Source organism: Gekko japonicus, unplaced genomic scaffold (assembly GCF_001447785.1).
Source record: "Gekko japonicus isolate JY-2015 unplaced genomic scaffold, Gekko_japonicus_V1.1 scaffold1312, whole genome shotgun sequence".
NCBI classification, from domain to species: Eukaryota; Metazoa; Chordata; class Lepidosauria; order Squamata; family Gekkonidae; genus Gekko; species Gekko japonicus.
The window spans coordinates 338,205-347,327 of NW_015164225.1; the positions used below are offsets into that span (position 1 = coordinate 338,205).

The 9,123-nt window shown below is 47.5% G+C and overlaps 1 protein-coding gene across 1 annotated transcript in view; it reads right to left on the reverse strand.

Moving 5' to 3' along the window:
* The window catches only part of LOC107108153 (protein FAM19A2-like), a 147,885-nt gene that overhangs the window by 138,216 nt on the left and 546 nt on the right, over nt 1-9,123 (reverse strand). The window lies entirely within an intron of this gene.

The window sequence follows — 9,123 nt, forward strand, 5'->3', positions numbered from 1 at the left end:
TTAGTTCTATTTTATTTATTCATTTCTTTAATGAATCAATAACCAAAATGCTCGAACACAGCTAACAAAAGATGAAACTATACAACATTGGCATCAGTTTAAAAACCTACTCTGAAGCATAAAACTGAGCCAACCAACATTCAGTATTTGGCTTTAGAGAATGTATTTATTAATCTACTAGGAATAAGGCCCATTGTGGAAGTAAATACAACGAGCTCTAGAAAGAGGCTCTGGGCAGGTGCCCTGGCCTTGGGCACTCAGCATCAATTTGCTGTGGTGACCTCAGCAAGGTATAATGACACAGAGTTTACCATTTTCTCCAGGGGAACTGATCTCTGCCATCTGAAGAGCAGGTGTAATTCTGAGTGATCGCCAGCTCTCCCCTGAAGATTGGCAACAATGGTTCCCTAGGAGGAAATGGCTTGTTTGGAGGGTGGAGTCTATGGCATTGTATCTGAGGACCCCCCTCAAACCCCACCCTCTCCAGGCTCCACCCCTCAAATCACCAGGAATTTCCCAACCTGGATGTGGCAACCCTATCTCCTTCCCAGCCAACCATTGGATCACCTTTATCTGCCCCTCTGACTTCAGCTTTCCATCTCGCCCCCCCCCCAACCTGGAGCCTCTACCTAGGAAAAGAACAGTCTTTCTCCACAATGGGGACCAAGCAGCTCACATCATTCTCCTCTCCCCCTTCCACAGGAAGAACCTGGGTCTGGCACACACTGCTCTGAAGCATTAACTGCTATGTCACACTAGCTGCCATGGGGGGAGCACCTCAGCAGGATATGACACCCTCAGCAAGGTATAATGACACAGAGTCCACCATTTTCTCCAGGGGAACTGATCTCTGCCATCTGGGGAGCAGTTGTAATTCTGAGTGATCTCCAGTCCTCACCTGGAGATTGGCAACAATGGTTTCCCAGGAGGAAATGGCTGGTTTTGAGGATAGAGTCTATGGCATTGTACCTGTCTGAGGTCCACCCCTTCACAAACCCCACCCTCTCCAGGCTCCACCCCTCAGATTTCCAGGAATTTCCCAATCTAGAGTTGGCAACCTTATCGCCTTCCCAGCCACCCATCAACCTACCTTTATCTGCCCTTCAGCTTTCCATCTCCCCCCCCCTCACTACCTGAAGCCTCTACCTAGGAAAAGTACAGTCTTTCTCTGCATTGGGGATCCAAGCAGGAGGGAAGCTATCTCAGCAGGTATAATGACACAGAGCCGACCCTGCAAAGCAGCTGTTTTCTCCAGGGAAACTGAGCTCTGACATCTAGAGAGCAGTTGTAATTCTGAGTGATCTGCAGCCCTCACCTGGAGAATGGCAGCAATGGTTCCCAGGAGAAAATAACTGCTTTGGAGGGTGGAGTCTATGGCAATCTATTCAGCTGAGGCTTCTCCCCTGGCTTCCATAGACTCCACCACAAAATCTCCAGGAATTTCCCAACCTGGAGCTTGCAACCCTAGTCAGGACGGGCCCCAATGAGTTCCCCACAAAGGCCTCGAAAAGGCCTCCTGCCTTTGCCTTTTTACTGATAGAACCAAGCTTGGTTACCTAGCAACAGCCACTGAGGAAAAAGTTAGTCCCACAGGAGCCAAGCAGGAGAAGTGTCTTTGTCAGGAGAGACAGCCGTTTTGGCGGTTTATTTTGGCAGGAACAGTGGCTGAGGCGGCAGTGGACAGGGAAGAGGAGCCGACCCAGCATCCAGCCATGACATGTGAGTACTCTTGATTGGCAGTTGATGGGCCAATGACTGATGAAGCGCACAGCACAGCCGATGGGAGAGCTGGAAAATGCCAACATGTTAGGGCAATTATATATATCAGATACCCCACTTTTGTCCCAATGGGGACCCAAAGAGGCTTGCATCAGTCTCCTCTCTTCCATTTTCTCCTCACAGCAACCCTATGAGGCAGGCTGGGCTAAAAGCATGTGACTGGCACAAGGTTATCTAGCAAGCTGCCTAGAAGAATGAAGATTCAGATGAAGGCCTCCCAGTTCTTAGTCCACAGCTCTAACTACTGCACCATACTAACTCTCTAGTAGCGGATTCCTTCACTCTTTACATCATACTCTGTAAAGAAACTCAACCTCCTGTGCAGACACACCCTACATTTTGCCTACGTAGACAAAATTGGTTCCTATATTGTTGGGAAGCTCAACATTTGCAGATCACCAGTAGAGGCAAAGCTGGCATGAAATGACACACACAAAATATCTGTTCCAGATGTTGAATAACCACCATGTGCACACATACTTCCCCTGTGATGGAACACTTCATTCAGCTTTTATACATGCACCTTGTGAAAACTGAAGCCAGCCTGACTGGCTTCACTTCCCTTTCCTTTTGAACTTGCCCTTCAGATTTCGGCCAGCCATCTTTTGCCTCCCTGAGCCCTTGGCATGAAGCGGGGGGGGGGGGCGGGAACTATCATTACGGATTGTGAGAGACAAGGGAAAATGCTAGAGAGGTCAGCCTAGGTCTCTCCAATGGCAGCCATACAACAAAAGAAATTTGCATAGCCCTATCCGAGGGAGCACTTCCTGGATGACTTCCCCCCACTGAAGGGGGGAAGGGGGGAAGGGGGGAAGAGAGTGAGGAATAGAATAATGTATGCATTGACACTGCTGGCAACAAAATCACTTTAAAAAGAATTGGGACAGAGAGAAGAACTAATGAAACACCCCTAATATAAACTGGCTAAAAAGCCGTAGCTGATCATAGAATCATAAATAGAAGGTCCATTTATTTAAAACATTTGAATCCCACCTTTCCACTCAGTCGCTAGGTGGTTTATAGCAAAAAAAAAACACAAACCCTCAGACCAAATGAAGGTTATCTGTTTTAACCCCTCCCATCACTTAAGGCAGGGTGCTTTGCATGCAGGAATAAATAAACCCTGAAGACACATTTGGAAGAGATGGTGATAACTGGCTCAGGGTCACTTGTCATGGAAGATCACATTACAGAGTTTCCAACGATTTCTACAGCTACTCGGTGTCACTTCCATTTTTGTTTTGTTTTGTCAAGAAGTAACACGGAGCCATATGCAACTTTCTTTCCTTTTTCTTTTCCTGCTGGCAGGCAAGGGAAGCTGCAGGCAGGGGATCCCCCACCCCCATGAGGGGAACTGGACCCCTAATAGGAAGACAGGACAGAACCAAGAGCAACATCCCATCAGGATTCATGCTGCATTCTTCCAGATGACCAGTCCCTTGCCACACTGAATGCCTAAGGGAGCAGTTCCACGCAGATCCATATGTCAATGGAGCTTCCTCACAGAAAAGTGTTCTTAAGATTGCAGTCTACATAAGAACATAAGAACATAAGAGACGCCAATGTTGGATCAGGCCAAAGGCCCATCCAGTCCAACACTCTGTGTCACACAGTGGCCAGAAATACCAGTGCCATCAGGAGGTCCAGCAGTGGGGCCAGGACATTAGAAGCCCTCCCCCTGTTGACCGCCCCTCAAGCACCAAGACAGAGCATCACTTGCCCCAGAGCCCCTAGCTATACCTTGTGGCTAATAGCCACTGATGGACCTCTGCTCCATATGCTTATCTAATTCCCTTTTGAAGCCGTCCATGCTTGTAGCACCCACCACTTCCTGTGGCAGTGAATTCCATGTGTTAATCACTCTTTGGGTGAAGAAGTACTTCCTTTTATCCGTTCTAACCCGACCGCTCTGCAGTTTCATGGAGTGCCCTCGAGTTCTTGTATTGTGAGAAAGGGAGAAAAGTACCTCTTTCTTTACCTGCTCTTTCCCATGCATAATCTTATAAACCTCGATCATGTCACCCCTCAGTCGTCTTTTCTCCAAGCTAAAGAGCCCTAAGCGCTTTAACCTTTCCTCATAGGGAAAGTGTTCCAACCCTTTTATCATTCGAGTTGCCCTTTTCTGCACTTTTTCCAAAGCTATAATATCCTTTTTAAGGTGTGGTGCCCAGAACTGCACACAGTATTCCAAATGAGGTCTCACCATTGATTTATATAGGGGCATTATTATATTGGCTGATCTGTTTTCAATACCCTTCCTAATAATCCCCAGCATAGCATTGGCCTTCTTTATTGCAGTCACACACTGTCTCGACATTTTCAGTGAGTTATCCACTACAACTCCAAGCTCTCTCTCTTGATCAGTCTCTGCCAGTTCAGACCCCATCAATGTGTATTTATATTTAGGATTTTTGGCTCCAATGTGCATCACCTTGCACTTGGCCACATTGAACCCCATTTGCCATGTTGACGCCCACTCGCCCATCCTTGACAGATCCCCTTGGAGTGCCTCACAATCCTCACTGGTTTTCACCACCCTGAACAACTTTGTATCATCCGCAAATTTAGCCACTTCACTGCTTACTCCCATCTCCAAATCATTAATGAACAAGTTAAAAAGCAGTGGACCAAGTACTGATCCCTGTGGTACCCCACTGCTTACCACCCTCCACTGAGAAAATTGCCCACCTACACTCACTCTCTGTTTTCTATGAACTAGCCAGTTTTTGATCAATAAAAGGACTTGTCCTTCTATCCCATGATTTTTGAGCTTACTTAGGAGCCTTTGATGAGGAACTTTATCAAAAGCTTTCTGGAAGTCAAGGTAAATAAGTGTTGTATCATGGGAGCACAGCCCATAAACCACAGGAATGTTGTGGACCCCTGTAAGGCAGGGAAATGCAAGAAAAACTCCATGGGTACTAATGCCATGTGTTTAAGAGGCACTCAGCAATGTAGTTCCCATAGGCAGTAGTGGATTCCCCTGTGGAAAAAAAAAAAAAACCCATCCACATCTTTTCCCATCCCCCTGTGCATTGGACTTGCTCCTTCTCCAATTCCCTTTTCTCTGTATATCACAACTCCCTTTGACTAGGGAGAACTAGTCTAACTGAAGTCTGTCTGGCATCCTGAGGGTCAGAGCTGCTGCTGTGTCTCCCCTTCATCTCATCTAGTGCCAGGAAACTCCCAGACTTAACAATGCAGTGGGGGGGGGGGGGTTTGAGCAATGCTGGAAACCAAAAAGTCAGCAACAGCTAAATCAGCAAAAGGTGGCAAAGGGTTTTATGAGACTGCCCATCTCAGGGGCAATTAACAAGCACTGGGTTCCCTGCATGAACAGAACTGGCTGCATCACAATAGGAGTGCACCTGGTGAAAATGGGTTACAAAGTCACCTGCTGTGCTCACTGCAACAGAAAGATTCCCTCAGCTTTAGATTGCTACACAAATCTAGATGACACATTAGTTCTTCCAGGTCACATGTCTTCTGCAGATACAAAAAGAAAGTTCTTCCATCTCATTTGAGTCAACAGAAAAAAGGGTGTTCTTAAAAAATCCTGAAGCTGTGATGGAACAAGCAAGCTCTCACCAAGTAAAAGCACAAGCAGGTCCATCCTTTTTCTAATCTACCTGAGGCCCCGGTCACACGAGAGGTTTTGGGCCGGGAGAGGGACGGATTGGGGGCGGAGCAAACGGATGCGATCCCACTGCAACATCTGGGAAGCGTTGCGCACCCGTCCCCGATCCGGCCCTTCCGCCCAAAACGCCGCGGCAAAAATAAACCACCTACCGAGGTGGTTCTTCCGGCAAGTCCGCATCAAGGCCGGCCGTGGGATCGCCGGCACGTCCTTCCGCCAGCGCATCCCTGGCTCCTGGCCGAACTGCGCATGCTCAGACATGCGCCGTGGCTCAGGGGATCCGTGGGATCCCGCCACGGCATCTCTATTTTGGTGCGGCTCTGATTAGCCGCACTTTGCCCGGGTTTTTTTCTGCCGTGTGGCAGGGACCTGAGAACTTAGATTTTGGGGCACAGGGCTGATATACCTTAAATGCCAAAAAAAAAAGACAATGCTTGAGCTTTGGCTACTTATGATGCCTGCTATCAAGACAGAAGTCCCATATGCCACTCACTGATTTGATATGATCACAACTGCTTAAATACGGCTTAGAAATATAGCTTACAGAATATTGACTACACCTGTCTTATCTTCACATTTCCTTGTTGCTTAGACAGCCACACATTCATTTTTGCATGGGCCTCGCTTCCTCTTAGCTTTCCTTTTCCTTCCATCAATTTATCACTAATTATCCTCATTTCTCTCTCCTTCTTACTCCCACCTATCCTGATCACATCAAACCATATTCCACCAGTTCATCCTCTCCCTTTCAGTTCACAGTAAGAGGCCCTGTATAGAGATTAGAGACTGAAAGACCTGGGTTCAAATCCTCACACTGGCCATGAAGCAAGCTGGGGGACATGCACTCTCAGCCAAATCTACTTTACAGGGTGGTTGTCTGTATATCCATATGTGCTGAGCTTCTTGGAGAATGAAGATGGCAGGCACTGCATACAACTCTTCCCTAAGAATCCTCCTTTATTTCTTTACTCAACTCAGAATGAGAGAATCCACAGCATTTCCTCTGTTTCAACAGAAAATGTCCAACCTCACTTCTTTGCTCACAGCTTCTCTGCTCTTAAAGAGAAACCTGGCTCCTTAAGAAACACCCTCTTTTAAAAGTAAAAGTGGGACACCAGTACTGCCCACAATATTGTTTCTACAAAAAATCAAAGCTCAAAACTTGCACCATCCATTGGGGGTGAGAAATCTAGCAAAACTCATTTGATTTCTAGGATTGTGGCTGAGCTGATGGTGCAAAACTCATAGGCACATGGATTTCTGAGAAACCACCATCATCACTCTCTCTTAATTGTTTGGTGACTGCAAGGTAGGTAAGTAGATTGAAGCTTTTTACTGCACAGTAGGCAGCTATGCCATATCCTGCCAAACACTGGAAGATTTCTTTCAAAATCTAGTTATAATGTTGCACTCTACTGATTTCACTGTATGGCAGCTGGAAAAAAAGATACATTTATCATTGAGTGACAGGCACCTAGTGACAATCTAACATCCTGATCTTTTTTCCAGCTCTGTTGACAGACTGTATATTTTAGACCATTATGGAGAAAGGAGGAGGGATTTGCTCAAATTTGGAAAACAGATTAGTGGCTACACTGGACAGAGAAGTCTGAATCCCTGTAGACCTAAGAAGGTGGTTTTCCAATGCTCTTGAATCAGACCATCTGATATAAAACAGCTTTTGAGAAAGATGGCTGCAACCCCCATGGTCCTGGCTGAGGTGATGCCCGCTCAGGCTTAAAAGCATCAAATTCCCTACAAAGAAAGCATCAGCGGTGCTCCTACCCCATGAGTCCATCCATGTATCCAGGAGAATGTTATCTAGCATGTTGTACAATCAGAAATTCCAAAGTGACATGTCAAAATGCACTCTGCATTCATTCATGTGCACACGGTTCCTGAAAGGAGACAAAGAAGTCTCTGCGACTAGACCTGTGACCTCCTAAACCACAGACAATCACTGCCTCAACTGGATTCTGTCCCCATCTCACCAAAGCAGCAAGCTTAGCAGACCCAACTTCAGAAAAGCCTAGGCCCTGTGGTACAGTCCGTCTGCTAGCGCAGAGATTCGCACACACTTAACTGACTTAGGCAATGGACAAGGGGGGCTGTTCTTTGCATGCTGAAAGGCTGGGGGAGGGGGAAACTGTATTGGCCAATGTCAACATGGCCTCGCTGGGTATTCCAGCTGCACAGAGCCAACAGACCCCCCCCCATGCCTCATCACTGCCCATAGAGGATGCACACTGTTAGGTGAGCAGCCTCCCAGCCTCACTCCCACCCCCTCAGGGAATCAAACCCAGTGGAAGGGGGATGGGCACCCCCAGTGCAGATGGCCTATCCACACCACATTGCTTTCAGTGGAGTGTGCAGCTGAATGCACATCAGCACATTATATTGAAAAGCAACAGACTGTGGACAGACCATCTGCATTGGGATGCACATTTGGGAAAGCACACATGCGTGCCTAAACTTCTTTTTAGAATTTCTAAGCTGTTCTCCCTTTAGGAATTTTAGAGTGGCTTACACAGCAGTCTCCCATGCAAGCATTAATCACAAGTAGTGCTTCTCAAAGTCACCAGTGCCATAGGATTAGGTGCTCCCAGAACACTCACACACGTAACTGTGGGAGTGGCTGACAGGACCATCCCTGTGACTTTAAAAAAAAAAAGGTATTGCGGGTAAGAGAATAAAGTATCAGCTGCATTATGTGTAATACAAAAAATGGATGGGCCTTTTGCCTGGTGCTCAGTCCACGGAACCCAAGGGAACTGGGACAGGGCTTCCTAACTAGTGGGAGAACATATTATCTGCAGACTTTGCCTCCAAGCCTGGGAGACACAGATATCAATGCAAACAGGCAAGCCCAGACTAGGAGAGTGCTCAACCGAGCTCTGCTACAGCCACAATCTTCCACACAGCTGCTGGCCTTTCCTGCTGAAACGGACATCACAGGGGTAGCTGAACTGCCTCTAAATGTTAACAGGGTTCAACCACCACCACTGAAGACGCAGTCCACTTTCACACACAAAACATTCTGTAAGCAGCCAGAAAACATTCCTAAGGTGGAGTTAGATAACTGTATTTCCTGTACCCCAGAAGACACACATGTGATGCCCTACAGTTTCTACCTGTACTCCCTCTCTGACAGAATCTAGCTGTCACTATCTACTTCCCTACCAAACAGAATCTGCTGTCAAAGGATGCCAGCCAATCCACTTAAAATCATGGAAGTCTATAAGGAAGCTATTCAAAGCTGCAGCCAGGGATTTCAGGGTGGGTGGGAATGCTCCCCTTTCGGCAGGGAGCAAAGGAACCCAACTGCAGACTCTTGAAGGCTGCGGGAAGGAAGATCAGCTCTCAGCTCTTCCTGCAGTTATACAGGGCAGAGGGGAGCCCCCACCCACCCCGGTTCGGCTCCCTCCTCGTTTCCCCTTCCCTGTCCTTTCTGCACATATACAGATTCGTTCAGAGTAGGAAGGGGGCTAGTCTCCAAGAACTAGTTTCTTAGCAGTCAGGCTTGTCGCTTGCTAGCGGCCGCTGTGATTTAATGTTCGTTTGCAAGGAGAGTTTCTCTTCTGTTTGTCTTCCCTGGGACGCTACCGTTGTCTGAGAGTTGCAGCAGCCCGAATCCCCGCCGCTCACACCAGCAGACCTGACCGCTGCTCTCCTGGGGCGCAGCCTTCTGTTGCGGGAAACGCTGAACC